This window comes from Cibotium barometz, chromosome 61 (genome assembly GCF_041138505.1).
Source record: "Cibotium barometz isolate CiBa-2024 chromosome 61, ASM4113850v1, whole genome shotgun sequence".
Classification (NCBI taxonomy): Eukaryota; Viridiplantae; Streptophyta; class Polypodiopsida; order Cyatheales; family Cibotiaceae; genus Cibotium; species Cibotium barometz.
This window is the reverse complement of record NC_141106.1, coordinates 13,988,190-14,014,035: the sequence shown is the minus strand read 5'-3', so window position 1 is coordinate 14,014,035 and position 25,846 is coordinate 13,988,190. Positions and strand designations below refer to the sequence as shown.

Here is a 25,846-nt window from a genome sequence, read left to right as displayed (position 1 = left end):
GAAGGTTTCACCATATTTTACATAGATAATTTAGGGCATGTCAATGCCGAGATTCAAATAGAGCAAATAAAATTTTAGGATAATTCTATGTGAACATTTTAAATAAATGATGTATACATATTCACAAAAAGAATCATTGGAAAAAGAAATATTCTTGTTAAATTCTATTATTTATGAATAGAATTATTTATAATTCTATTATGTCCAAGAAAGAATGAATTTTCATAATTTTGGATTTTTACCATTTATGATTGGAAATCACAGTTATTTTATCAAGTAAATAAGAGAAAAATCTTTAGGAAATATCTTTAGGAATAAATTTGAGTAATTCGATGCTGCTAGACCATGACCATGCAAGAATGTGGGTCAGTAAGATGCCGATGTCACATGAATATGTTTTGACAAACTTTTGGATGAGTTTACCATACCCCCACTTTTTTCATGGGAATGAGATTTTTCCCACTTTATCTAATATTGACTTTTGCATAGAAACTCTGTTTTTTTTAAGGACTATCTTATGCCAAAATGTTGGAGGAAGCATTTGGCTTATGGTTTAATCTAAGGAGAGTTATGTTAAGGTCTTGACCAGCCTCGGTATGGTTGAAAATGGTGCGCTTCCGCCAGTACGATGGGCAAGGGCCGATGAAGCGGTCCCTGAGTGAAGGACTAGAACACCTAAGGAGGATCCTAGAGGGTTCTGACCAGGCGATGCACGGGCCGGCTGCTAGGACACCCATGCATATGTCAAGGAAGATATTCATGGATTGGCGAGAAATTATCTAAGTGAACTGGAAACTTGAAATTGGATCTCATTGGTTGACTAACTGGTCTTCAAAAATGGAGAGTCCGGATGATAATTTGATTGTAAAACAATGGAACTGGAATTTTGAGGATTATGATGCAAACATTGTGGTTTCATTCCAATTTTGTCTGAAGATAGTTGAATTTAAGAAAAGGCAATTTCATATAGGGGGTTTGGGAACTCTTTTCCATGGTATCCAGGACAAACACAACCTAATTTTTATAAAAAGGGATCCCACCAATACAGTGGTTGGGCGGTTGGCTAACCCATGGGCCCGGTTGGGGCTAGGCTGGATCGGTGGATTCCTATAATATAATTCAGTTAGGTTTAAGTTACGATAGTTAAAGTTAAGTCCCAAGAAGATTCTTGTTCTATGGGAAAGAATCAATGGGATTCCTATAGTATAATTCAGTTAGGTTTAAGTTACGATAGTTAAAGTTAAGTCCCAAGAAGATTCTTGTTCTATGGGAAAGAATCAATGGCTGTGCCTCGCTTAAGGAGAAAAAAGTAATGATTTCTATTAGAACCAAGTGCAAGTTCCTCCTTGATTCGGCCATGTGACCCACGGGTTCGGTCGGAATATAAAGGATAGATAAGGCCCTTGACTACGTTAGAAGATTTTTCTGGAGAAATCACCTATGCATTCTGGGCGACGGAAGTTTTTTCTAGGTTCGATTTTGGAAGGACCACCGAATTAGTCTCTTGTCCAGACCTTTGTGGGCAAGGCCCCGAGTGGGAAGCTCTGCCCTGTGCGCAAGGTTGCTACTTCCGCTGCCAGCACTCCAGAGTTCGTCGATGCGCAGAGGGGGCAGGGATCTCACAGCTGGTATCAGAGCTTTGTTGAAAGCTCAAGAATCAATGATGAATTTTGTCTAAATTTTATAATAAAATCCTAGAAAGATGCATTCACATGCTATATTTTCATTCAGATTAAGCTTCATTGATGAAGACTTTTAATTGATAAATTGGATTTTATAGATGGACGCCTCGTGTTTATTTGGTATCCCCGATCTTACTCAAACTCAAGATATGATTGCTTTCGCTTCTTTTGAGCATATCCTCTCTTCCGCTATGCGACTCTAATGAGCAGGGGGCAAGGCGGCTCGCTAATCATTTCGAGGAGCTATATTTTCCAGACCTAGCTGAGAGACGATAGCATAAGTGGTTTGCAGCACAATATATCCATGCCTCTTGCAACCAGCGTGCCAGATGCTGACGCAGAACGTCTCATTAGCCATGGTCTTGTTAAGGTTAAAGGTGGTTCATGGTATTATCCTTTATCACCCCACACCTTGAGATTTTAGGGTTACTTGTCAACTTTTCAGACTTCTTAGCCATTTTATCCCAAGGAATAAGATTGTAGCACCAATAGTGGTAAGGGAACAATTGCATCCGGCATGTCCACAACAGCGCAGTATCGTTGTTTCATGGTGTATGCGATTGAGGCATATATTTCTGGAGACATGATTGCTCTATGTATATATTGCAAACCTTATGTAAATAAAGAACGTTTTGTGAAAAATTTCCAGTTGTCTAAGTGATTTTGACTATCAGATATCGAGTTTAAAGAAATAAGATCTGTTTTCTCGGACGTATGTCGTAGATCTTTAGTAAGAACAATTACCTTGTTTAAAGTAATTATTTTTGAACTTCTTAAGTCTTAGGATCTCGAGAGACTAAGTCAAATAGAAATTTAATGATGTATGGTTTTGGCAAAATCATGAGACGTGTGAATCGTGGCAGTAGACAGAAAGATCCTCTCATGGATGAGGAAGAGCTTGACCCTGATGTTCGCAAAGCTCTTCACAGATCTCAGCCAGGTCCCTTGAAAGTTGAAGGGGAACACCTAGGCGAGGCTGTGGAAAAGTGGATCAAAGCCATGGAAGAATACTTCGATGTCACTGGATACAATAAAAAAAGTAAAGTGGCTCTTGCCAGGCTAAAGATTGTAGAAACAACCAGAAACACCATATTGGGGAATATGGGAATTTCCCAAAAGTTTGGGACATGTGGTCAAAACTTTGTATTTGCCATAACTTGAACACCATTACTCCAAATTGTGCGCTTTAAAGCTTAATAGATCCCTCTTTTCAAGCGCTTTCCAATGATAGGTTACATGATAGGGTTTTGAGAAACTTATAGACATGTTAATCGGGTCCCACCTTTTTAGTATTACAAAAATGGGACTTGGGAGATTCCCAAACTCACGAATATGGTGTTCAGAGTAGCATGGAGAAACCACTATGAGGGGTTGTTGCAAGATCAGGGTGTCCAGTTTTATCCAGTTTATGCTGGACTGGGACAATGCTTGGAGAGCAAATTTTGGGGGCAAGGTACTTAAAATGAGATCAAGCAAATAATAGAAAATATGCTTGCCCTTAAATTAACCCATTATAACTTAAGTTAATATAAATTAGTCTAATTAATCAAAATTAATCAAAAATATGATGAAATGATAAACAAATGATCTTTCCATACTTAGAGTGATCCAATTTATTTTTCCATAGATGCATCATTACAAGTACACTAGTCCCCCTATAGGTTTTAGATGATTCACATCAAAAATGTAATTTTACTAATTAGATTATTAATATTTACAGGCCTTCTGATAGTCTGGAAGAATTTTGAAAAAGAGATCATTAAAAATCCAACCATTGGATTTGTAATTTTTACTAAACACCACATTCTACTAATGTCTCAGTATCTACCCACTCTTTTGATCTACAAGATTGAGGATTTTAAGTGGTAGCTATTGTGGGTACAAAAAGTGGCATATATTATAACACTTTAAAGACCTTGAAATATTTAAAGAAAATAGACAAATATCTTAAAAATTTCTCAAAAAATCAAGTTAAGCTCCATATTATGTGAAGATCTAAGGTACAAAGTGGGAATCTCATATGAGTTTATATGTAAAAGATATTAGCATTTTATGGAATTAGTTCAAATTTGGGACAGGGTGTATACATTGACTTTGTACCTAAGAAAATGAGGACTTTTGACTATCTAATGCTTAATCAAATTATGCAACTATATTTCCAACTTTGAATATGATGTTCCAACAAAAGAACTTGAAACGAAATTCCTTCATTTACTAGGAGAGATTAGCCACTAAAGGTAAACAAATGCCTGTTTTTTTACTGTTTACAGGGTGCTTGAGTGGACAAAACTGGGCACCCTGATCTTGCAACCACCCTGAGACAAATCGTTTAGATCGGAACACCCAAACATGGGATGATCTCAAAGCATACCTCAGGAAGAGATTCTGTCCTCCAGGCTTCCTGGAAACAAAGATGAATGAGTTCCTAGAATTAACCCAGGGAAGCCGTACCATGGAGGAATATCACCAGGCATTCGCTCTTCTCCTCAAATACTCGCCACCGCTGGATGAAGAATAGCTAATGGCTAGGTTCATTTGAGGAATGAATGAACCTTTGGATACCCTAAAGAATTCTAAACGAGTTTCGATGGCCGAAGCAGTGAGGATGGCAAAGGATTTTGCCAAGGCCTTTGTTGTCAAGGTCCCGCCAAAGCCAGCTCCCTCGCCCTTCAAAAGATTCCAAACTCTAGGGAGCACTTCCAACTTTCCACCTCCTAAGAGACATCAAGGTCTAATCAAAACCAGGAGACAGGAATTTTCAGAATGGAAGGAATGCCTTTTCCTCTCGGAGCACATTTTCTAGAACTCCAGCTCTTTCCAGGATGCAGAAGGATGAGCTTTGAAGTGAGAACATGTGTTTTGGATGTCAAGTTTTTGGACACCAGCTCAAGGATTGCCCAACTCCTTCTATGACAATGGGCCAGGGAAGCCAAGGTCCTAGGATGCCGAGACCAACTCCTTCGTATCAACCTAATCAGGGACCCTCTCGCCAAAATCAGGGCAACCCCAGAAGAGTGTCAGCTCAGCCTGTAGCCTTAATGTAAAGTAGTCTCAGAACTTCCTCCCAAAATTAGGGAAGCCAGAGAGAGAGAGTCCTACCCCCAAGACAGCAAGCCCCAAGACAGCAGCAACCAGAGCAGTCACAATAGTTGATGTAGTGGAGGAACAAAGAGGACAAATTTATGCCGCCATGGATAAATTTATGCCGCCATTGAACATCAAGGGCAGAATCGTCAGTTCTCAGTCCTTCAAACTCCAACAGAGTACAAGGGTAAGCACTTTAAGCTTTTGATTGACTCAAGCAGTACACATTCTTTTATTTCCCCTGAATGCTTGCATAAGTTAGTCCTAGATCAGAAAACAGGGAAACCTATGCAAGTAGAATTGGCCAATCGGAAGATTCTTTTCACATACCATGAGACATACCACATTCAATTTAATCTAGATGGGAATGCAATAGACTACCAGTTTAGAGTCTTACCCTTGGGAATCTATGGCAGAATCCTTGGAATGGATTGGCTCCACAAAAATCAGGCTGACATTCACTGTCACAATGGAACCATCTCTTTCCTTGACCTTCATGGGAATCAAGTTCAAGGAACTAGAATTTTTAGATCCCCAGTCCTGCAGTTAGTCAAAGCTTCTAAATTGTTGAAGGGACTCAGAAAGAAGCAAACTGTCTATGCCATTAAAATGAATCTAGTAGACATAAAATGCAATGCTAAGGAACCAGAATGGCTAAGTGAGTATGCTGATGTATTCCCAGAAGAGCTGATCGAGATGCCTCTGACGACTCGTGAAGTAGATCATGAGATAGAGCTAACTCCCAGAGCTCAGCCAGTAGCCCAATGCGCATATAAGATGTCAGTTCCAGAAGCCATAGAACTAAAGGAGCAGTTAAGACAACTGCTAGAGCAAGGATTCATAGGACCCAGTGTTTCACCTTGGGGTGCGCCCGTTCTCTTTCAAAAAAAGAAAGATGGAACGTTAAGACTCTATATTGATTACAGAGGATTAAAATTAAATCAGTTTTAACAATCAAAAATAAATATCCTATTCCTAGGATTGATGAACGTTTAGATCGGCTAAGTGGAACCCAAATGTTCACAAAGATAGATCTCAAATCTGGATATTACCATATCAGAATTAAAGATCAAGATATCCCCAAGACAACCATCAATACTCGATATGGGCATTATGAATTTGAAGTCATGCCATTCGGACTGACAAATGCCCCACCAACATTTAATCGCCTCATGCAAGACATCCTTACAGAATACTTGGATGAATTTTTTCTTGTCTTCTTCGATGACATCCTAGAATACTCCAAGAATGCAACTGATCATGAAGATCGTGTGCGCAAAGTCCTGGAGATCCTAAGGAAGCACCAACTCTTTACAAAGAAGAGCAAGTGCACTTTCTCTGCTAACCATGTCGAATACTTGGGATTTATAGTATCTAAGGATGGGATTTCTCCTGACCCCGCTAAAATCCACATTAGGAACTTAATGGAGTCTTCTTGGGCCCTTTTATTTGGCAGTTTAAGGGAGTCAAACCTTTTCTCTTAAGAAGAAACGTTTTCTAATTTGAAGCTTCAAAACGGCTACTTTATTCGAATTTGAATTTTGGGGGGAAAATGGAATTTAAAATCTAGCGGATAAAACCATATCATGTAACATATCTATGGAAAGCTCTTGATGCGTAGATCACGGATCTGTAATCTCCGCTCAAATCGGAGCTTGTATGTAGAAGTTATGGAGGTCCGAAAATTGTAAAATTGCCCCCTCCCCTTTTTGGGGGAAAAAGTGCATCCTTTGACCACTCTTACACCTCTCTTACAAACCATTGGTTTTTGCTTACATGGCGGGCTCCTATTTGTCAAAAAGTTAAACGTTTCCATAACCTCATGGCAAATTAAAGGGCCCAAAAAGACTCCATTGAGTTCCTAATGAGCAGTCGTGGATTGGCTAGAGCCCAAGACAGTGAAAGAAGTCAGAGGATTCCTAGGATTAACCGGGTGGTATAGAATCTTTATACCCAGGTATGCTCAAATAGCATCCCCTTTAGCTAACCTTCTCAAAAAGAGCACCCTATTTCATTGGACCGCTATTTGTCAGAGTGCTTTTGATAAGCTGAAGATAGCTTTAGTAACCAACCCTATCCTAAAATTGCTAAATTTTTCCTTACCCTTTGAGGTAGTGATAGATGCTAATGGTTTTGCCCTAGGAGGTGCATTTATGCAGGAAGGTCATGCAGTAGCCTGTGAATCTAGAAAACTCAGAACGCATGAGAGGACTTATGTTGTCCATGACTTGGAGTTACTCTCAATAGTTTGTACTCTAAAGTTGTGGAGACATTATCTCTTGGGACAGATATTCACCTTGATGAGACAGATCATCAAAGTCTAAAGTGGATCCTCACCCAAAGGGATCTCAACATGCGTCAAAGAAGGTGGATGCAGACCACTTTGAGATAAAGTACCGACCACGGAAAGAAAATGTGGTAGCCGATGCGCTCAGTAGAAAAGCCTCCTTGCTTACAATAACATTACTGTCAAATCCATTAATCAGTGAGAAGAAAGAGAGAAGATCATGCAGGACAGATTCTTTGCCCCTATTGCTACCCTACTGATGCAGGAAAGTAAGACTCCTTAGGAGATGAGTCGAGTTCTTCAAGAGAAGCCCATGATAGCCCGATAGCTGGACATCCAGGGCTCATAAAGTCCTACATGTCTGTAAAGAAGAGCTTCTTCTGGCCACCCAGGACTCAAAAGGGATGTACTCAATCATGTACGTCAGTGCTTAACATGTCAAAGAGTCAAGGCAGAAAGGGTTAAGATGCCAGGAAAGCTGCATCTCTTAGACATTCCACAAATGAAGTGGGAATGTATCAGTATGGATTTTGTTACTGGGTTACCATTAGTGCAATCAGGTTACAACTCCATTTTTGTGGTAGTTGACAGATTAACCAAGGTTGCCCATCTGATTCTAGTAAAAGAAACCTACTCTGCAATGGATGTTGCAAGAGTCTTCCTCAAGGAGATTTTCAGGATGCATGGCTTACCCATAAGAATAGTGAGCGACAGAGACTCTAAGTTCACATCAAGGTTATGGACTGCATTCTTCAAAGCAGTGGGAACTTCCTTAGATCTTATTATAGTTTATCATCCCGAGACAGATAGTCAGACTGAAAGAGTAAACCAAGTAATTGAAGATATTCTTTGGTCATGCTGTGGCAAAGAACCCAAGAAGTGACAGCTCCTTACATCTAGTGGAGTTTGCTTATAATGCCTCTTATCACACCGAAGTATCAGGATGAGCCCATTCAAAGCTCTGTACGGACAAGATTGCCTCACACCATTAACTCGGTCTGACCCATTGATCAAGGTCGAGATGTCCAGACAGATGCTTGATGATATGGAGCAGCAAATGCAAGCAATCCGCAAAGATATTAAGGCTTCCCAGGACAGACAAAAGCAGTATGTAGACAAGAAAAGAACGGAGAGAGTGTTTAAAGAATCAGATAAGGTCTTCATTTGTGTATGACACCCAAGAGAAGTTCTTTATCTCTAGGAAAGTACAAAAAGCTGTCTCCAAGATACTGTGGGCCGTACGCCGTTTACTAAGAAAGTAGGAGATCGTTTATGAACTTCTTCTACCTCCCCATCTCAAGGTGCATAATGTATTCCATGTTAGCTTACTTAAAAGGTATGTACCCAGCCCGAGTCATGTACTGGAGATGAACAGTTGACTTCTCAGACTCAAGGCCAGATGGAACTCCAACCCCAAGAAATCCTTGATGTTCGGGAGAAGGCTCTCAAGAACAGATTCCTTAGAGAGTTTCTGGTCAAGTGGCATTTCTATCCTTTAGAGAACGCCACTTGGGAGAAAGAAGAAGAACTGATAAAGAACTGCCCCCACTTTGCGAGATGAGGACATCTTGCATTTTTCAAGTGGGAGAGGATGTAAGGTTCCTGCTCAACCCTAAAAGATATATAAGCTCTCCTCTCGTCCCCTGTAATCATCCCCTATTTCAGAATGCAAGAAAACATTGTTTTTCCTTGTTTTTGGCCTAGAGAGAGATCATTTGATTTTGAGATATTTTTGGATACAAAGTTTCTTCTTATATTTAAGATGAGTTTCTCTTAAATAGAAGTTCAAAAAGAAATTTTCAATGTGCATTAGAAATTAATTAAATATGTGTATTAGAGACAACCTAAGGATCCACATTTTCAGAAATTTTTGATTAAGGTCCAAAGAGTGTTCTAAAGGGCCAATAGGATTAACCCAAGTGTTTCAATAAGAAAAATACAAAGAATAAAATAAAATCTCCCAAAAATGAGTAAATTCTCACATAAGATGAAGAGTTGGCTAAGTACTGGGTTTATTAGTTAAAAATGATGTTTACTAGTAAAAATAAAATAAAATTTTGACACCTCAGTAGGAGAGGGAGGGGGCTCATGAAGGAGGCGCCTATTTCACATCATTACTACATATTTTTAATTTAAAAAAATGGGATATTTTATATCTCCTCCTTCAAACTAGATAAAAAAAGTGAGCTAAACTGGTCCAAAATGGATCAAACTGAAGCTGAATGCCTTGAGATCCTAGTTGCACTTGGTTGGTGGCCTCCCTCACCTTTAAATAGATCCTCATTCCTTTGTATTTTCATCTTTTTGTATTTACATGCCAATATAATCTTCAAATTAGTGTAATTTTATTATCCCTCTATTTTGCCTCTTCTTGGGAAGCTTTGGAGCTTCATTAATCTTCTTCCTCTCTTGGAGATTACCCTCTACATCTTGGTGGCCAAGCTTTCTCTTGTGGGATTCACTTCTCTCTAAAGAATCAAGCCAAAACCCAAAGGTAAGCCTAAATCAATGGTGTTTTTCTATCTTTCTCAATGGTAATCTTCTTCCCAACCTCTCTAATGCTTGGGAAGCATTTTAATCAATGGGTTTTTCTTAAAAACCAAGCTTCTAGTGATTCGTATTGTTTAAATGGTTCAATGATAATCTTTTATGTTTAAATATAATGTTTTTAATTAGTAAATCTCTCTTTTAGAAAGATTACTCATCTTTATGGTTGAATCCTTCTTGGAGGGATGATCTTAATATTAATCTCATTTTCTTAACCAAAACTCTAGGCTTAACAAGCTAGAGATAGAGATTAAGCATTTTTATGATTCTAATTAAAATGAGAATTGATTCATTCAAGCTTGCTTTACGATTAGAAAATTCATAATTATTCATTTTAAGTTGAGAGTTTATGCTAACTATTTTCATATGGGAATGATAATGGGATATTTTTAAAAATAAACAAGAGATTTAAATGTAATTATGCTTATAATTATGCTTAGGTATGCATAATGATTTTTTTAGATTAAAAGAGGAAATACCACCATATTTCACATAATTAGGAGTAAATATTAAAAGTAGAATTTTTTAGTATTCTCAGAAAATGCAGCAAAGCTGCTATGGCAAAAATAAAAAATAAAAATAAATTTAATTCTATGCATAAATTTGATAATGCAAAAAGAGGAATTCTCATCATATTTTATGCATAAGCATTTTAATGCTAAAAGAAGGATTTTGTTACATTTTTTTAAAATACTTTTATAGTATTTATGCATAAATGTTTAAATGGAGAAAATATAAATTTTTATTATTTTTATTTTTATATGTGCATGCATAAAACTCTAGATGCAAAAAGAGCAATTTTCACGTATTCTATGTACAAACATATTAAATATCAAAAGAGGAATAATTTTTATATTTCAAAATAAGTATATTCATGGTATGTATATACATGGGTATTTTTATTTAATCATCAAAAAGAGAAACTTTTATTGTACTTTTAATTAAAAAATGCATAAATTAAAATTGGTAACAAAAGAGAAGGTTTCACCATATGTTACATAAATAATGTCAATGCCAAGGTTTAAATAGAGAAAATAAAGTTTTAGTATAATTCTATGTGAATATTTTAAGTAAATGATGTATACATATTCACAAAAAGGATCATTGAAAAAAGAAATATTCTTGTTAAATTCCGTTATTTACAAATATAATTATTTATAATTCTATTATATCCAAAAAAGAATGAATTTTTATAATTTTGGATATTTACCATTACGATTGGAAATCACAGTTATTTTATCAAGGAAATAAGTTAAAAATCTTTAGGAAATATCTTTAGGAATAAATTTGAGTAATTCGGTGCTAAACCATGACCATGCAAGAATATGGGTCAGTAAGATGCCTGCCCATCTCTTGAATAATCAAGTCTTATGACCAATCTCATTTCTTCAGTAGTACGAAGAATGGATAACCTATTGATCTAGAGAAGTTTCCCTTAAGACCTGAAATCGTCTAGAAACAAGTTAGAAATTCGTTGTAATTGAGGGATGGATCACCGAGATACGTGATTCGTGATTTTCATTGAGAAATCCTGGGTTGAAAATAAGGGAGTCTCGTGAAACCAAACTAAATATGGGAAATTCTTACCTGCATAGAAACTCTATTTTTTTTAAAGGACTATCTTACGCCAGAATACTGGAGGAAGCATTTTGCTTATGGTTTAATCTAAGAAGAGTTATGTTGCAACAGCTCGCGGGGAGTCATCGAAGGACGTCTCCCACCGGCAAAGCCTGCCAAGGTCTTGACCAGCCTCGCTATGGTTGAAAATGGTGCGCTTTTGATACGATGGGTGAGGGCCAACGAAGCGGTCCCTGAGTGAAGTACTAGGACACCTAAGGAGGATCCTAGAGGGTTCTGACCATGCGATGCATGGGCTCACGGCATGCGTATGTCATGGATTGGCGAGAACTTATCTAACTGAACTGGAAACTTGAAATTGGATCTCGTTGGTTAACTAGCTGGTCTTCAACGGAGAGTCTGGATGACAATTTGATTGTAAAACAATGGAACTCGAATTTTGAGGATTATGATGCAAACACTGTGGTTTCATTCCAATTTTGTTTGAAGATAGTTGAATCTAAGAAAAGGCAATTTCATATTGGGTGTGTAAGTGGTGTGTCTATTTTGTATTTTGCATGAGTGCTGGCTAAGGGGCCTCGGAACTCTTTTTCCTGGTACCTGGGACAAACACAACCTAATTTTTATAAAAAATGATCACACCAATACAGTGGTTGGGTAGTTGGCTAACCCATGGGCCAGTTGGGGTTAGGCTGGATCGGTGGATTCCTATAACAAAATTCAGTTAGATTTAAGTTACGATAGTTAAAGTAAGTCCCTGGAAGATTCTTGTTCTATAGAAAAGAATCAACGGCTGTGCATCGCTTAAGGGGAAAAAAGTGATGATTTCTATGAACCAAGTGCAAGTTCCTCCTTGATTCGGCCATGTGACCCATGGGTTCGGTCGAAATACAAAGGATAGATAAGGCCCTTGACTACGTTAGAAGATTTTCCTAGAGGAATCGCTTATGCTTTCTGGGCGAGGGAATTTTTTTTCGGGTTCTCGGTTTTGGAAGAACCGCCACATTAGTCTCTTGTCCGGACATTCGTGGTGGGTGAGCCCCAAGTGGGAAGCTCTGTCCTGCGTGCAAGGTTGCTACTTCCGCTGCTGCCAGCACTCCAAAGTTCGATGCGCAAAGGGAGCAGGGATTTCACATTGGCAGTGGGAGGTCGGTCAGGGCAACCCCGCGGTGCGGCCATCCCCAGGAGTCTCAGCAGCGACATTACCTTTGGAATTGCTCGAAGGCTCAATAGATTTGGTAGCGGATTCTCCGCGTCTTCACTCTGTACAAGACATTGACCTGGATCATCACTTGGGATACTGTCGCTTGGGCAACGGAAGCTAGATTGGTCGGGACTTGGGAGGAGGATGGGGGAGGACTAGCCCTTTAGGTCTCCCACCATCACAACCCCACCGACGACAGGTGACTAGTGACCAAGCTAATCCGAGAGATGGGAGATTTGCAGTAGCATAGCAGCCTAGCATATTTGGAGTGCTAGATGCAGCAAGGCCATCGAGGGTACCCACACTCCACCGGTTGAGACCATCAAGAGCATATGGCTTGATATCATTCACACCCTCCGCGGGGGGTCAGTGGTGGGGGAAGCTACAAGGAGATTCCGACCGCATGCGAAAGCGACGGGAAGCCTTCTTGAGGCTTTGGAGGCTTGGTCCTTTCCTCACAGATAGAGGCAAGGACCCCATTTGGCTTTGGAAGCTTGGTCCTTTCCTCACAGATAGAGGCGAGGACCCCATTTGGCATTATAGACCACCTATGTGGTTCCCCCCCTCCACGTGTTTGAGATAGCCTTCTCCTCATAGAGCGGCCAACTAGAGGAGAATCATATCTTCCCCTTATGATCACTTGTTTCCCGCCCGTATATGAGGCGAGGTTGTATCTAGCCCATCGTGGTTGTATTTAGCCCTTTGTGGCCATTTTCCATTAACTAATTGAAGGATCTTTTTCTCGAAAAAAATAACAATTACTTTTTCTTAATTTGAGCCGTGAAAATTGCAAGGAAAAAAAATTCTTAGCATTGAGACATCCTTCTAGAAAGTGCTATTTACAACTTTTTTTTTATTCCCTCCCCCCCCCCCCCCAATACTTGTAAATAGGACACCTAATTTTGATGTTGTTGAGTATCAAGTTGGCCAAATGCTTTGCCACTTTTTTACAAGATTTTTATGGTAGTGTTTGGAGCGAGCTCCTTGTAGTTTAGCCATGTTTGGTTTCTACCATCGGCGGCTCTCTGTATAGTAGCAAGCTCCAACATCATTTTGAATTATCCATGGTTGTGTTGTTCATAGTACATACCTCATTTATGATACATAACAAAATTAAGAGTGTACACTTTTGAGTAGTTCATAGTAAGTACCTCATTTATGATACATGATGAAATTAAGAGTATACACCTTTGAGTTGTTCATAGTAAGTATCTCATTTATGCATGTTTCTCAATATGTGAGTGTTAAAAAATCCCTAAATTACTAAAAAAGCATAAAATATAGGCGGTATTCTATAATATGACTTTTTGCAAAAAAAAAAAATTGGTTTAAACTAAATATTAGGACATCCACTCGATAATTTGTTGTGTTTTAAAAATTAATTCTCATCTCATCACTTTTAATTCAACAAATCACATTTGATGCATGCGATGACATCTGACCCATTTCATCTCACATGAATGTGATGTGATGTGTCATGCTCCTATATCATGCACGTGATGCATTCCCTTTTGTAAACATAGTTTCTGGTACATTAACACACCACATTACAAAAAAACGATTTAATAGTTTAAAGAATATAACAACATACTTAACTTTCTTCATCCACTAAGGTATTGAATGCCTTACATATTGTCTTTTCTCATCATACTTTAACCATACTTAACTTTCTTCTTCCACTAAGGTATTCATTGCCTTTCATATTGTCTTTTTCCATTCATGTATTTTTTTGATTCGCATTATTATGTTTTTTAATCACAAAGTCCTATCATCCCAAGTTGCATGTTAGTGATTGCTAAAATTCTTGTTCTTCTTTTATTTCTTACTTTATCTAAATGGTGTTGATATCACACTACCTATACAACCAATATACCTTATATCAATGTTTTGTACATGTGTTATTGTCCGTGCATCATATATACTTGACATGGAACCACCATATATGGATGACTTTTTCTTTTTTTTGCACCTAATGTTGCCTTTTGACATGTAGGCATGTCCATCAAACTTAATAAAGGCAGTTTCACAATTGCAAGTCATTTTATGGATTAAAATTTATGTTTGAAAAGCTAGGAATGTAACATTCGTATGACATTTTTGATGTCAAATCACCTTACAATTTACAAGTGTCTCAAATGAATGTGATAGCCTTCAAAATTCAAGCTTGCATTTTGACATTTGCATATGCATACATACATACATACATACATATACATATATATATATATATATATATATATATATATATTGATGGTCAAATTACCTTACAATTTACAATTTACATACATACTTACAATCATTGGGTGGTAGCTCAATTGTTAAGGTGTTGGGTTGATATGTCCAGGGTTATACGTTCAAACCGTGCTAGCTACCCCGATTGATGCTACCTTGTAATGTTGCCCGAAGGTGTGTGTGGGGTGGGGTGTTTGTAACAGGGCATGCGGGGCCTTGAGAGGAGTCCTCTTATCAACTAGGAATTCGTTGCGCAAATGATTTTTTTTTTTTTAACAACAAGTGTTTCAAACAAATGTGATAGCCTTCGAAATTCAAGCTTGCATTCTTATTTCTGTACAGACCATTTGACGTTTATGTAGACAAGTCTAAAGCTCGATAGAACACACATTCTCTCTTCGTTTCATCATAGAGGAGGAAAATTTTAAAAATAAATATTCTTATTGGGAATCTACCATTGTTTTTGTAACCAACTTACTTCCAAATTGATGGTAATGAAAACAAAGTCAAACGTTTTTTTTACAATTGACGGCCGTCAAAATTGATAGTAATCAAACAAATAAATGGCATGGTCCGTCTCTAAAATAACCTTTTTACAATTGCACGTCGAACATTGACTTGAACTCCTAGAGAGGCTAGTACCACAACATGAGCTCTGACACGCACACTTTCTGAGTCGTCTCTCTCACACATTTAATCGAAGTTCCAACACACAGTGCAGTGAGTGCGCAGTCCACACACGCTCTCTCTCTCTCTCTCTCTCGTCTCTTTCACACGCGCGGCGGGCACACGCACGGATGGTGCATTGAATTGCAGTCCTCGTAGAGTATCGGACGGCAGTGGCACAGAAGAGACCAAGACGACAGGAACTCGTGGATAAACAGAACCAACAAATCAAATGTTACCTACTAGTAGCGCCTTTTGGTGGACGCTGTGTCGTCAACAAAGGCTGTAACACTGCGGACATGGGGTAGGTTGTGTGAGAGCTATGGAAACAGTAAAAGGAAACCATGACTACCGTTCAAGATAGGGTGAGAGGAGATGGGCCTTCGCATCATCATCATTGTCATCTCCACCACCATCATCACCTCATTGTCATGGCCGCTGACACCACAAGGATTGAGACTGCTAAGGTTCACACAAAGAAGCGCTGCAAAGAAGCTCGGCTACAAAGAAGCGCTACAAAAAAGTAGCCTCAAGGCTAGCCATAAGCAGCAGCAAACAGCATAAGAAAAATAGGCGGCTGACAGTAGCCTTCAGCCTCTTGACAAGAGAATAGAAGAGCTCAGTATTGGGCTCAGTAGCATGGCTCGGCTGGCCATAAGGTGTTTGCAGCTCGGTTGCAAAGAAGCGCTGCAAAAAGTACAACACCGCGATGACTAAAACTACAACTCTGAGGCAGAAGTTCTGATTGAGGATTCTGAGACCTGCTGATTAATATAATTTGAAAATGCTAAAATGGCTCGGCTAAGTGGGCTTACCTGTGTAAATGAAACGCTTGAAACCTTTGAAGACGCTAGCGAGCCAAGGTCCAGCACCCAATGCCCACAGCAAACTAGCACCGGAGTAGAGTCCTGGAGGTGGGAATCAGACGGTGGGATTCGACCCTTCGGAAACTCCGTGAGCCTCGGAAACTTGGAAATACAGTCACCGTGAGCCACGAATTGTCAAATTGTAATTACCAAAGTTGCAAAGTTGGAAGATAAGGCTTGCGTCGGTGGTAGGGTGCCACTTTGAAATAAAATAATTTATAATTACTAATTACTAAGCTTCAAATATATAATTTCTATATATATATATATAAAACAACTCTTCATGTGCAAGGTTTGAAATTATCTGGCCGAAGTTCACTGGAAAGAAGAAAAAAAAAATTGATCTCTAGCAATATTTATCACATAACTATACTTCTACAGAAAGTCAAATTGTACGTGGAAGGTATATGCGACCTTCCAAAATAAACACTGGACTCCACACACGCTCTCTCTCACCTTCGGGACTATTTCACACGCGCGGCGGGCGCACACACGGACGGTGCATTGAATTGAAGTCCTCGTAGATTATCGGACGGCAGTGGCACAGAAGAGACCAAGACGACAGGAACTCGACGTGGATAAACCAAACCCAACAAATCAAATGTTACTTACTAGTAGCGCCTTTTGGTGGAGGAGGCTTCTGTGTCGTCAACAAAGGCTGTAACACTGCGGACATGGGGTAGGTTGAAGAGCTCTTCACGCACAGGGTATCTGTGAATACAATCAAGCCACGGATTACCTTCCAACACTGGCTTCTCAATTGCCTCCACGACCCTCCACACTGCACTTGTGCACTTGAAGCCTGATCCCAACCCAATTTGCCACACCTTGTCCCCTCTCTGAAGCCTCCCCTTGGCCTCACAATACGCCAATGTATACCATACCCCTGCGCATGATGTGTTCCCAAACCTGTGTAGAGACATCAGCGATGGCTCTATATCCTCTGCACTCAGCCTTAGGCTCTTTCCCACCCCTTCTATCACTGCCTTCCCCCCTGGATGTATGCAGACGTGATCAAAAGCTCTCTTGAAATTGGGCACATATGGCATCACTCCCTTCATCTTCAACACATTCCTTTTCACCTCATTCAATCCAGCCTTCCATAGCTCACCTACAGGAAGCACTCTTGGTGCCAGTTTCTTTATGTTGATACTCAGTGCATCGCCTGCAACTTTGATCAGTTGAGTGCTCAATTGGGCTCCAGGGACACCATCTCCATCTTCTTTAACAACTACAACGTTGTGGGCTTCATCTTGGGCTGCACTGTTCACTCTCACAACATGCAGGAGCTCGAGCTTGGCTATGCTCTTGTCTTTCCTTCTGTTGGAGAGCAGAAGGGCAGTCCCAGCACTCCGGAACAAGCAATTGGTGACCATCATGGATCTCTCCTTGCCATCATAGAGAGCTTGGATCACCTCAGTGCTAGCTATTAATGCGAATCTAGAATTCTTATGAACCCTAAGCAAATCCTTAGCCAAATCAACTGAGATGAGGCCAGCGCTGCAGCCCATACCACCAAGGTGAAAGGTCTTCACATCAGTTCTCATTTTGAAGAAGTTGACAAGCATTGCAGTTAAGGACGGGGTAGGGTTAAACATGCCACTGTTAACAATAACAATGTCTATATCCTGAGGGGAGATGCAGGTTTTCTTAAGCAGTGCATCCACAGCTCCAACAACAAGCATGTGGGACTGATCATAAGAGTCTTGCATTCGCAAGAAGCGGCCTCTTTCTAGATTGGCCCTTGGCACATACGCCTCCTCGCCTATGCCAGACTTCAAGAAAACCTTGGTCTGGAAAACCATGTCCTTCTCTGCTACTGTGCTCATCCCCTGCAGAAAATAAAGCAGCACCTCACAGCTGGTCTTGTACTCATCGTTGCACTTCACGCAGGCGTAGTCCACCAGGTACACAGAGGGCTTTCTCCTCACCGAGTAGAGGTATAAAATCAGAGATGGCAGCAAGGCAATCAGCGCAGCTAATGCTAGGCTTCCTAAGCTCCGATCTGCATCGTAAATTAGCTGCCGGATGAAGGCTTCATACCAGGCTATTGAGGGGAGTATTCTGTGTGGTAGCATGGCTATGGAAGCACTGATCATTGCTAAACACACTCAGAGAGAGAGAGACACACACACACACACAGAGAGAGAGAGAGAGAGAGAGAGAGATTACCATACACAGTAAGGAAGAAAGAAGTCCATTGAATTAACTAAAAGCAAAACCGACATGTAATCTCTACTGAAGTCAGATGATTTCAATTGAAGAAAAGTGATCAGTAGACTACCCTAATGAGAGCATGAGTTAGCGATTGATGGGTTTGACACTGATCAGGAATTGGCTGGATATAAGAGAGATCAGAGAGGGGGCAGCTATGGCAGGTATTGAAAGAGAGTTTAGAGCAGGGCAACGTGTACTGGATCGTTTGGAAGGGTGAGGCTCGTGAGTCATATACACCGTGTGAGGGGTAGTTGCTAAATACAAGATGACGTTAGGTGATAGCTGTGTGTGACCAAACACTGTGGGCAAGCTTTTCTAAGGCGTTCATTTTTTCGCCCTTTTTTGGGGTTTATTTTCAATTTTACGATCTCTCTAGAAGCTTCGAACTTTAAAAAACCCTCTTAATTATTTAACCTTGAATTCAGAGATTCAAATTAGTCTCTTTTCGTGTTATTTTTAGTGAGAAGAAACCGATTGTAATTTTGCCTAACCTTAAATTCAGAGATTCACGAGATTGCAAATTTTCCTAAGATCCAAATTTTTGGGTATTCTGCTTATTAAACCTCACTGGCCGGGGAAAAATTAAAAATAAAACTGGCTAGACAAAAAGCTTACACTGTGTACTAAAATGGGTCTCTGTTTTTTTGTGTTTGTTTTTTTCCAGGAAAAGTAGGTCTCTGTTTTTCGTGTTTGTTTTTTTCCCCGAAATTATTTTACTCTGTAGGAAAAAAAATATTGTGTGTGTTTTTATTATTATTATTATTATACAAGATAGCATATTAGGATGCATGACGTGGTCTTTTGTTTTTGGAAAAGCTGAAAATATACTAAGAGAGCTTTTTTTTTGGGAAGAACTGAAAATATATTAAGAGAATTGCATGACGTGGCGTATTATTATTAGTGGTGAGCCTATTTTTAGGTACGGAGACCAACCAACAGCAGCGTGAAAAGGTGGCTTGTGGGCCCCACGTTGCCCTTTCACCTGGTAATTTAACTAACAAGCGGTTGAGCTTCCAATCCAAAAATTTTTAGAAGGTCATTTACAGAGATTCAATTATCCTGTTATAGTGTGACATCTGAAAGAAACTTCTACATTCAATTATAGCGTTATATGTGTGTGTATGTCTCCCCGAATTTCCAAATTTTTAATAATAAAATTTTATCAATTCTAAAGCTTTCCTATGTTACATTTTTTAAAAAAAGCGTGGATTAATATCTTTTTCCAAATTTCAGTAAATCAGTCTTTATTAATCGATTTTTAAGAGAGTAAAACGTTCCTTTACCATCTTAATCCATTCGATTTTCCAAAATTTTAATAATTCCTATAATAATATAGTTCTACGCTTTAACAAAAAATAAAATAATAATTCAGTCTTATAGCCGTCCTAACTGAGCTAGTGTAGTGGTCAAGCTTGTGACTTGTAACCTCTAGGTTATGAGTTCAAGTCCCACTAGGCTCTCTCATGTTATAAAGGGACACCTATGCTCGCTTGATGTGTTTGGTTGCTCGGGCTCTTGCCCCTTGAACACTCGAGTGACTCCTCCTCCTCGGGTGGTGGATCACCCGAGATAGGAGGATCCATACGAGACCCCTCCGTTGTTCCAGCGCCGCTCGACTCATCGCGGTGGTCATGGGGGATGCCTAATTCGTGGCTCTTGCCCGATGGTATGTGGCCCTTGCCCGACCATGATAATTGGCTAATTGTTGGAGGGGGAAATCGGCTCCACCCACTTGAGTGGGCCACGGGTGTGTACGAAAAAAAAAATTTTGAGTCTTATAGCCTGCATTTTTTAGAAATAAAATCTTTGCTTCATCGATTCGGTTCTTGTGATAGACTTTATATGCCAATGTGATATTTTCTTGAGATGCCAATTTACGCGAGAAATGTTGGCAGCTTCCCGTTGTTGGGCATTTTGCCAGCCAAAAAAATAATATTTAAAGTTGACCCAAAATTTAACTCTACTTTAAAAATTTGTGGGCATCCCATATTTTTTATTGTCTTGGTTGGAAATTTGAAAGTACACTACTCACACACACTACATGCCATCACACACACTACATGCCATAGCTTGTACTCTTGGAGATTTGAAGGGACTCTCAACCTCCTTCCTTACTACTGAACTAACAAGCGGGGGAGATTTGAAGGGACTCTCAAACTCCTTCCTTACTCTACTGAAGTAACATGCAATTCGCCCCATCATATTTATAAAAGGCCAATCCCATCAGATTCTTAAGAGAGATGTCACTCATAAAAAATCAACATTATCCCACTAGAAACGATGCTCTACTACATGAAATGAAAGTACGTTAGAAGGGGTCACACGCATGAAAATGAAAAGTATGGGTTAGAAGGAGCCATCAAATTCATTATTATAATTTCTTATTGACCTTATAGTATTATAAGGTCAATAACAAATTATAATAATAAATTTGAGTCTTCTGGCAAAATCTTCCATTGAAATTAGTTAGTGACTTTAGTAAAGCCAATCTAGTACACATACCACCACCCATATATGCCTAACTCCTCTCCTCTTTTTGCTTTCCCCCATGTTCTCCCTACCCATCCACACCCCTTCCTTCTATTATCGCCTCTCTGCGAGCTCACATGCTTCGTAGCCCGGCCACCCATAGTGCTTGCCTCCTTATCCCATTTTGCTGCACCACTACAACACATCGAAAGTGTAGCAACGTTTTCGGAAGGAAAATATCGGGGGTTTTCAAGATGCTCAGCAATGATCTATCGCACGCTTTTTCGTTGCTAAGAAGCGCTTTTAGCAGTGAAATATCGCTGCCCAGCAGCGAAAAAACGCTGCTATACTGTAAAATTATGCCGCCTTTTTTGTCGCTTGTTTTACCGCCACGTAGTTTTATCTTTTGAATACAATAAACTTGTACTTTGAGTTTTTTTTTGCAAGTTTTTGCCTCGTCTATCACTTCTACCTCTCATATCCTATCCTCCTCAAGCTCAAGCAAGGTATGTCTACTATTTTCATTTATCTCCTATGTAAACAAGCTTTCCATGAAAGCTATCTTTTGTGTATTTCCTTTCTCTTTTCTCTCCTTAAAGTTTTTCTTTTCTTCTTTTTCCCTTCTTCTTTTTTCCTAATTAAGAGCTCTCCATTAAAGCTTCATATGGTAAGAGATCTTGATTTTTCTTAATACTTTTTTTTTCTTGACTTGGTTTAATTTTGTAGGTTTTCAACACATACAAGCCTGACAAGAGATCTCTTTCTTGTATGTTTCTTCTTTCATGTTTATAGGATTTGTAAGTTTTAGGGCTTTTAAGATTAGGGTTGTTATTAATACATTTTTTTCTTATTTTGGTTTGATTTTGTAGGTTTTCAACACATACAAGGCTCACAAGGTAAGAGATCTCTTTCTTGTATGTTTTTTCTCTTATGCTTTTACATGTTCTAGGGCTTATAAGTTTAGGGTTTGTTTATTTTCCCATGCTCCATGCATGCCGGTAGCTACCTATGCATGCTGGTACCTTCCTAAGCATGCCGATAGCAACCTATGGAAGCCGGTAGCATCCAATGCATGCCGATAGATTCCTACACATGCCGATAGCTTCACATGCATGCTGGTGTAACCTACACACGCTGGTAGTAGCAACCAACGCATGCCGGTAGCAACCAACGCATGCCGGTAGCTTCTGATGCATGCCGGTAGTTACCTACGCATGCCGGTAGCAACCTATGGAAGTCGGTAGCAACCTATGGAAGCTGGTAGAAACTAATGCATGTCGGTGGCTTCCTACGCATACTGGTAGCTTCCTATGCATATCGGTGGCTTCCTACGCATGCCGGTAGCAACCAATGCATGCCGGTAGCTACCTATGGAAGCCGGTAGCAACCAATGTATGCCGATAGATTCTTACGCATGCTAGTAGCTTCCTACGCATGCTGGTAGCAACCAATGCATTCCGATAGCTTCCTACGCATGCCGATAGCTTCCTACGCATGCCGCCAGCAACTTATGGAAGCCGGTAGCAACCAATGCATGCCGATAGATTCCTACCCATGCCGATAGCTTCACATGCATGTTGCCTATGCCGATAGCAACCAATGCATGCCGGTAGCTTCCAATGCATGCCGGTAGCAACCTTTGGAAGCCGATAGCAACCAATGCATACCAATAGCAACCTTTGGAAGCGTAGTAGCTTCCTATACATAAGAGATTTAAGTATTTATGTTTTTTCTTGGATAGATGGCAAATAACTTGAGGCGTGATGTTACACATGAAGGAGGAATCGATATCCTAACAACAATATTTATAAGTATATATTAACCTTAAATTGTATCTTATCTTTTAAGTAAAGAAGGTTATCTTAAATAACAACTTTCTAAAATGTTCATTTGTTTGTATGTCTATAGCTTGAAGCAACGGACTGCAAGATGAATATGATTTTGTATTACAACGGGATTTGTAACCTCTATTTGATAGGGTGCAAGACAAAGGACATATTGTTATTACTAGAGGCCCAGATGCATAGTAAGCATGGCAAGTAAGTATATTCCTAAACCCTAAACCTCTTTGTTTTTGTAAAACTGATTCTCACTTGTGTTAGTTTTATTGTATTTTAGGATCATGTAACTAGAAACGATGGTGAAAATATCCATGCCGGTAGCAATAGAAATGTGAGAAGCGAAGGGACTGAGGAACAATAATAATCGCACAACATGAGATCTAGATAGCCCTTAGCTCCATAGGTTTTATCTTGTATATGAGTTTTTTGGAATCATACACTTATGTAATTTCACTAAGTATTGTGATTGAATTATGACATTCCTAAAACCATGAATTGCAAATGTCTTTTCTTTTTGGTATTTGTCAAGCTTTACATTATACTTGTCCATGATGATGTGAAGTTATGTTAGTTTTACTGTGTCTACATTAGAAAAAAAAGAGATGGGGCAGATTGGGGAGTCTTGTGCAGACTCCCTAGTCTGCCCTTGCTTTTTTTAATTACACAGTACTTTCGCTGCTGCTGAGCAGCGAACTTGTTGTTGCAGAAAATAGTAGCGTGTTTAGCAACGCTATAGGCCTACCATCTCCGTACCATTCTAGTTATAAAAACGATGCTATTTTTGCTGCTAAACCCTCATTCTGTGCTGCTAAACCCTCATTCGATAGTGCACGTTCTGACACCCCTATTCCGTGCACACACAAACACATGTGTATGTGTGTGTGCGCGCACACACACATGAATGCATACATACATATGAACAAACACACACCCACATGAGATATTCGATGTCTAGTAGGTGGAAATGCTCTCTTAGGTGTAAGTGTGTACTTGTTATTACACTCCCTCTACGAGTCATAGGATAAGTATGTCATGTGTCATTATTAGTGTGTGTGATTAGTGTGTGTGTGTGTGTGTGTGTGTCTAGTGTGTGACCCATGTGTTAAAAGATAAAGGCTACTCTCCAGTCTGTAAAAGCATTACACTTGGTGAAGGCTGGTCAAAGCAGTACACTTGGCGAAGGCTTCACTGCAATCACTCAAACCATCTTTCAGTCATGCAATACACACTCTCTCTCTCTCTCTCTCTCTCTCTCTCTCTCTCTCTCTATATATATATATATATATATATATACATATATATGCACACACACCCCAGGGACCTCTTTGATCTATGCGCGCACACACGATGCCCCCCATAGCTAGGTTTATACGTGTGCACACCCTAATTGGTATCAGAGCACCGTGTTCTCTCGTTGCTTTCCCCCCGCCGCCGCCGCCGCCGCCGCCCCCCCCTCCTTTCCCCCCCTTTTTGCTACAACCTGCTCTGAGCCCACCACCTATCTCAGCCACCTTTGTCACCTGCCTAAGCTTTGCCGCGGGCAACACTGTCACCACACCACCACCTTTTCTTTGCCCCGCCAGATACGGTGGCTTGAGTTCCTCCATCCAACCCCAAAGCTGGCGCCACCTCTGTGTTCGCCTGGCCACAGGGGCGGCTCTAGTGCAAGTAGGCCGCCGTCCTGCCAAATGTGCACTGCCCGTTGGCCCAGTCCCCACGATTGCCAGTGCATTGCCCATTCCTACCCACACTTGGTTCACCCACACAGGTGCCCTTTGTTGCCTTTTGTGGCTGCCCTCATCACCTTCACGCTCAAGTGGGCGATGGCTTTTGTATCTGTGCATCCATATCAACATTTAGAATTAGTTAAGGGGATTCTCTCAAATGAACTAAGCTCCTGCACTCCACAGAATTTGGGGCTTCCTACAAAAGCAATCTCTTGCAAGTATTATTGCCTTTGAGAAATTCTCTCGGGAAAATTTTCCTACATGATGGCAAACCAAGATCCAACCTCTTCTCATGTGAGATGGAGTCTCGAATGTGGTCAAGGGCACTAAAGAAAAGCCCAAAAGAGAAGAGGGATCCCAAGCAATGCGAACTTGGCAGGACAAGAACAAAGTACTCATGTACATCGGCTTGGGACTAGCTTCATGCATCAGCTTGACCTAGACAAGCCAGCCAAAGAGGATATGTCTCACCATTCTCATTGATGAGGACCATCATCTCAGAGAGCTTGCAGATGCTAGATTTGAAGCACAAACAAGGCCTTCATGTCAAAGATGAAAGGAAAGGGCAAACCAAGCAAGATCAGAAAGTGCACTTACTATAAAAAGCTTGGACACTTACGGAAGACATGTGCATCATTTAGATTAACAAGGAGCAAGCTGAAGATCATACAAATATGGCAAGAGAAGAAGAAGATGTGCAAATGAAGATGTACCAGTAGAGATAACCACATCATCGGAGAAAGGGACTAGAGAAAGTTTCACAGTTGCGACTAATCTTTCTCTAAGCAAAAGATTATGATTGGGCTTTTTGAATTTTCTACTTTGTATGAGTCAAGGGTTCTCTATCCCAGATGTCCCCCATAATCTGATAAATAAACTTGTGTTTTTTGGTAAGCCTTGCTTTTGTAAAGGCTCCTTGTTTTTCACATATCCCTACTTAGAACTAGGGAGGATGTTCTCGGTAGATTGATATAGGTAGAGTCATGAGTGGCTCTTATATCAAGCTTGACAGGAGAGTTTTATTATTGGCACATTGTGTTCTTTTGTATCACATGTTATAGTTTATAGCCCAAATCACCATGGCTATTTAAGTTCTCTCAGACAACACCTCCTTCACTCTAAAGGGAGGTTTGATGTTGGATATTTAGAGTCTTATAGGTGGGAATTCTCTCTTAGGTGTAAACAACCTCTATATAGCCCAAATCACCATGGCTATTTAAGTTCTCTCAGACAACACCTCCTTCACTCTAAAGGGAGGTTTGATGTTGGATATTTAGAGTCTTATAGGTGGGAATTCTCTCTTAGGTGTAAACAACCTCTATATGCTCATTAGTGTAAACCCACTAACAAGATGCATACAAGGAATTATGAAGCTTAGCGGATGGGATATTCCCTAAAAAATTAGTGTAGAATTAATTCACCCTTACCAAAGCCATGCACATGTTC

The 25,846-nt window shown here is 39.9% G+C and overlaps 1 pseudogene across 1 annotated transcript; it reads right to left on the bottom strand.

Annotated features, from left to right (window-relative positions):
* Window positions 1–15,071: 15,071 nt before the first annotated feature.
* Window positions 15,072–18,582, bottom strand: LOC147604581 (3-ketoacyl-CoA synthase 13 pseudogene; annotated as a pseudogene). Its single transcript, XR_015265320.1, has 2 exons — window positions 16,096–18,582; window positions 15,072–15,967 (listed from the first exon to the last, which is right to left on the bottom strand). The product of XR_015265320.1 is annotated as a 3-ketoacyl-CoA synthase 13 pseudogene (transcript).
* Window positions 18,583–25,846: the final 7,264 nt, after the last annotated feature.